This window comes from Marmota marmota, unplaced genomic scaffold, assembly GCF_001458135.2.
Source record: "Marmota marmota marmota unplaced genomic scaffold, marMar, whole genome shotgun sequence".
Taxonomy (NCBI): domain Eukaryota; kingdom Metazoa; phylum Chordata; class Mammalia; order Rodentia; family Sciuridae; genus Marmota; species Marmota marmota.
Window position 1 is genome coordinate 8,347,592 of NW_025999945.1, and position 6,032 is coordinate 8,353,623.

A 6,032-nucleotide genomic window follows, 5' to 3' on the forward strand; every position below is an offset into this window, starting at 1 on the left:
GGGGGGGGGGGGGGGGGGGGTGGTAGGAACCAGAGGCACCATGAAGTTCAGTGAGACCTCAGAGGTCAGGACACCCTGTGACCTGGCTCCCATTCACTTAGCTTCCATGCCACGTTAATGCCACTCCTCCAAGTTCTTGCTAAGGCAGCAGCAGGAAGGTATTAGATGACACGTGAATTCTGTAAGGTATGCAGGTGGCAACTGCACACCACCCACAGGTTGGATGGTGACAGTCACAACTATATTTAGGTAAAGAGATTAGCACAGTCCTCCATGAGTACTGCAAGTACTGGCACATGGGCTCTTTGCATTGTGCCAGGGAGCCTATTAGCAATGTAGAACTTGTGCCATGCCAACTGGAAACACAATCACTTTTAACTTTAGCCAGGGAGAAACAGAATCTGATATTTAAGGAGAAGAAAGAGCTATACCCTTGTGGTCTGACAAACAATTGGAGGGTGGATTCCAGCAACTCTTGTGTCTTGATGGGGGGCTGCCCTCACCATCTTACTCTGAGTCCCTGAGTGGTCATCATGGAAGTTCAGGTACAGATCTAGCCCTGAAACTGAGTGTGTACCACTGGGAGCTGGGAGGGAGCTCTCCCTTGCACACACTACTCTCAAAAGCAGGGGCAGCCATCCCATTTCATGTGTCTGACCCAGGCCTCTGTTTGCAAAAGACCTTTAATATTTTTAAATTATCTGCAGAAGAAATTATATATATATATAGTCACCAAGATACCCTGACAAAAGCAAAAGAGAATGACATTCAAGATAAAACTTTTTCTTTTTACCGTACGGGGGGTTGAACTCGGGGCTTCACACATGCTAGGCAAGTGCTCTACCACTGATCCACATCCCCAGGACTCAAGATAAAACTCAAGTTAACACACTATTAGAAGATGGCAGTGTTTGGAGTATGTTAACACAATAACAACTAGAACAATAATAACCAACTCGTATAGTGCATACTGTTCTGAAAGTCTGTATACTCGTCTAAGACATATTTAATCCTCACAAAAACCCTATAAGGAGGTACTACTAGGCCCGTTTTATAAATTAAAAACTGAGGTTCAAAAAATCCCAAGATCACATAGCTGATAAGGGCTGGAACAGAAGTTGAACTCAGGCTGTCTGGGCTCCAGACTTAACCACTCTACTATGAAGTTATTGTTTCATCAAATAAATCCTTAATAACAACACAATCACACTGGAATTTTACAAATGAAAAGCAGCAAGGAAATGCTTGGCATTTGACCACCTTTTAATATTCCAAGAGTCTCTAAAAGGTCTGCAGTCAGGCTAGCAAATGTCTTTCTTCTTCACAAGGATTGTTCTTCCTCTAGAGAAAAGGAATGCAAGTCTGGACAGGATTTAGGAGCCCAGCAGTGAGCCCTCCTCTATGCTGCAGAAGTGCTCTTTAGTTGGCCATGTCAGGTCCTCAACTCAGAGCTCTCAAATTAAGCAGCAAGTGAGCACCTTTGATTCTAACAGCTGCTGATGCCATGGCCCCTTATTCCAGCTCTTTCAATGAGAGGCAGCATGGGAGACAGTGCCAGGCACCGCTGCCAAGGTGCTCAAAGATGTTGGCCAATGGGAGCTCTAACTGACCCATAAAGTGAAAAGTGGATCTTAAAAGCTGGCGGTTGAATTGGAAAATGTAATAGAAATAAGATTACAAGTATACTGGAGGGGAACACTGTGTACAATTAGTATTTGATTTGTGGGCTGTTATGGTTTGGATATAACGTGTTCCCCAAAACCTCCTGTGTTAATGCAGGAATATTCAGCGGTGTAACTTAATCAGTTCAACCTAGTTGAATGGACCAAGTAGTCGTTGTCAGCAGGCGGGCCTTGACTGGAAGAGGTAGGTCACTAAGGGCATGCCCTGGAAGAGTTCATCTTCCCTGTGGTCTGTTCCCCTCTTCCTCTCTGGTTTCTGGCCACCACGAGCAGAGTAGTGCTCCTTCACTTTGCCTCACCCTTCCACCATGATGTTCTGTCTCATCTTGGGCCCAAAGCAATGGAGTCAACCAACCATGAACTAAACCTCTGAAACCATGAGCCAAAATAAAATTTTCTTCCTCTGAATCATTCTTGTCATGTGTTCTGGTCACAGATACAAAACCTAACACTGGACACAGAATTTCTTCATGCAAAACACACCTATTAACCCTTCCTGGGAAGGCCCAGGCTAAGCACCTTGGACGTGGAAATGAAGGAGCCCAGAATGGGAGCAACAAACATGCCAAAAATGACTCCAGTACAACATGGTTGGTAAAGATCACGGCATGGACAAGGACTGTGAGAGCTGAAGAGGGAGTTTTTCACTCTGCAGAGGGAATCGTGGAGCTGACATTTGCAGTCAGCCATCAAGGATGAGCCAGTGCTGATTTAGCCAAGCAGAGAAAACTGGGCAAAGGACAAAGGGAAGCCACAGGAACCCAGGAAGAAAAGCAGTCCCTGAATATCATCAAACCTATAATCATCCTCCTACTTTTGAGTGAACTTGCCTGTTAATTAATTGATTTAGTGAACACTGAGCACTTTCCATGTGATTCATAATGCCTGAAATGTTGGGGGCAGGGGGAATCACTGGAATTCTTAATATTCTGGAAGGATAAAGGACTAAGTGTTTCTCAACAACTCTACTAATGTATATTTGTCTTCATAAGCCAAAGTCAACAGGGACCATAGGACAAATGACCATGCACACACCACCGACCCCTCCTTGAGGGGACTATGAATAGTTTATTTAGAGGTGTGGTTTTTTTCCCCCCACTTTGACTACCTCCCTGCTCTGAAGCCTTGGATCACATCTGTCCAGTTGACATCCTTTTTATGAACTGTAAGCAACAGATCCCACCCTCTGGAGGGATTCAGGACACACTTGCCTTCATTAGAGTAGCTATAATCAGAGACAAATGGCAACGTGTGCAAACACAGTGAGTCTGTCATGCCATCTTTAGGGATACTGGGCAGTCCAGCTCTTTGTTCTCTATCTTCAACATCCTTAAATACTTTAGGAAAAAATGTGCTTGCATTCGAGCATTTGGTCTGTATTTGGAGATTAAAGAATTCTGTATCTCAAATTGGCCTCCTTTATTTACATTTTAATTATTTACATTTTGTGAATTATTAGAATACTCATCTCTTCTAGGCATCTGACTGACACTTGGTCACCTTACAGTTCTTGGAGTAAATGTCACCTCCTTCAGGATACCTTCTTGGCACTACTATAAGACTCCAGCCCAAATTAGGCACCACTTATCTGGTCCTATCATTTTCTGGACCTCTCCTTAATAACCCTAAACACAACACATCATAACTGCCATTTTAATTATTTGACTCCTGATATCAAATTATAATTTTGTGAGGATGAGGACTATATCTCTTATTCATTGTTGAATCCCCAGTCCCCTTGTGCAGCATAAGACACGTATTACATGGTCAATAAGTATTTGCTAAATTAAGTAACTTGTTGTTTAATCAGCACTAATGCTTGGCTACACATCTGCAATAAATAATTTAGTTACTTTAAAATGGAGTGCATTCTCTTTTCTAGACTGTTCATATTTTTTCAGTAAGCCTAAGGATAAGAAAATGTAGGTATCTTAATCCTTCTGAAGGTTTTCTTGCAAATTCCATATTTAGAACTTGCACAGTTCAGTAGGAGTTTGAATAAAAAATTGCTACAATTTCTAGTCTCTACTTCCAACTGCTAGGAAACTTTAAATCAAGTTTCCAACAACATATGGTAAATCTCTTTCCCTTTTCCCTTCTTTACTTCTCCCTTCAAAAATGTATACTGTGTGGCTCACTTTCCTTTTCTCCCTCACTCAAGAAATATTGTATAAATCTTGCTACTGTGGCTACAGAAGTTTGTCTGAGAGGTCAGGGTCAAAGGAGAGACATTAAAAAAAAATTAAGAGTATCAGTGAATCTACAGAGTATATTACTAGACCTCTGACCTATCACAGTGAGGTAACCTTGATAAGGTATTTCTCCATCTTCCTTATGTTAAAACCCTCAACTTTAAAGATTGATGCGCATTTAAAGAATTATTACCCATAATTTTAAACAAGTAAAAAGCTTGGCCTACATGTCTCAAATTTTCATTATCTCCTTAAATGCAAATAAAAAGTTCTCAAGTCCTTGGGAGAGAAGGCTGTGGAAAGGAAGCTCTTCAGAGAACCCTAAGAAATGAATAATTTATAAAACCACTAATGAGGATGTTTTCAAGGGAATTTTTCTATCTTGGTGTTAACTAAAACCATCCAAAGGACATGGCTAATCCAGTTTTATTACCCTTAGCCCTCACATGCCTCTAAGGTATAAAAGGATTGGAGTTAGGTATGACTGGAAATTGAAGTTTTAAAAAAGAAAAGAAAAAGTTGTTAGAGAGTTATAGTACATTACTTCCACATCCCCATGGGGAAAGGGAGGGGTATATTCCTATCATCTCAAGCCAAGCAAGAGGGTTTTTCAAGAAACCCCCTTGGAGAGCTAATATGGGTTTGTACAGTCTATAGAACACAGCAAACAGTGGATGAATCTGATACAAACTAGAAAAGCAGAAAGGCAACAGCCAGCAGCCACAGCCACAGAATGAAAGAGGCTGAGTACAGACAGACCAGTAGTCCCAACGTTTGTTGGGAGGAAGGATACATGAGTGTTCCAAATAAAAAAAAAAAAAATGACAACTCAGTAAAGACAACTGGCCTGGAGGGATGTTTGGTGACCTCGGCCAAGGATGGACCCTCGATTCCTGGAGGCTGAGGGAGAAAACAAACAGCCACAGAGAACATGTTTCTAAGGTATGAGCCTAGCAGTACAGTCGGATGTTCCCAGTATATCTCTCCAGAGAGCCTACAAGTACACCTCAAATAAAGAATCTTCTTTGAAATCCCACAAGCCTGGAGTTGGCTTAAGCCATCCACCATGGTCTGCAGAAACCATTGGTAAATGACATTGGTGCCAGTCAAGCAGGACATTTCCTGCCCCTGAACTTTCCTCCCTGCTCTTTCTCCTAGTGAGCTGCTGGGGTCCTGGAGAAAGCAGCAGTTGTCAGGAGTGAGAGGACCAGGGTGAAGAAACCCAGAGGAAGTCAACCATGCCTATTCCTCAACAAGCCCCAGGGCTTGATATAGCTGTGTCTTGAGCGAGAATCTTAAGTGAAATATAGAGTTCTAACACTTATGATTGTATAGTTTTTATTACTGAAGAGAGATCATCTTTGTGACAACAAATAACTAGAAAACCTTTTATTAGCTACAGGTGACTAGACATTCCAAGGGACAGAAAGGAACTACTTCCATACAGCAGGTTCAAGCAGGTGGTGAAGAAAAGAATGAAGTTGTTTTCACCTTGTTACCCTCCAAGAATCTGCTCTTACAACATCATGATTACCTAGTTTCTCCTGGAATTCCCAATATTCTTCCAAACCAGCAGGTTGAAAGATGTCATCAGCATGGCGATCAGCTGGACTTGAATCCCAATTCTGCACTAGCAGGTTTGCAGGAAGATAGGCAGGATATTTATCCTCTATGTGCCTCAATTCACTTACTGATAAAAAGTGGATAATTATAGGACCTTCCTCATGGAGCTGCTGTAATTCCAGGATTCAATCACTGAATAGGGTCTGGCACATAATAAGTGTTCCACCAATAATAGCCATTATCATCATCCTCAAGCTTGAAGATATTGAAATTGATCAAAGATTTGTTCATTATCTTTTAAAGAAAAAGAGAAGGAGGCTAGGAAACATTTGGAATCTTGCTCCAGTCAGATGCCCTGGACATGAGTCCCTCACAGGGAAACAACATCCTCTTTGCCAGTGCTCTTTTTCCAAGACCCAGTTCAATACCCTCTCAGAGTCACTGCCAAGAAAATATTGTGGAGCAAATGAGTAAGGAATTGAATGAATGAATGAATGTCTACTCTGTCTCTGCTCTGGCCACCTTGATGTGGTTGCTGCAGAGCCAGATAAGTGGTAAGAATTCCTAATCTTTCCTTACCTTCAGTGGAAAGACC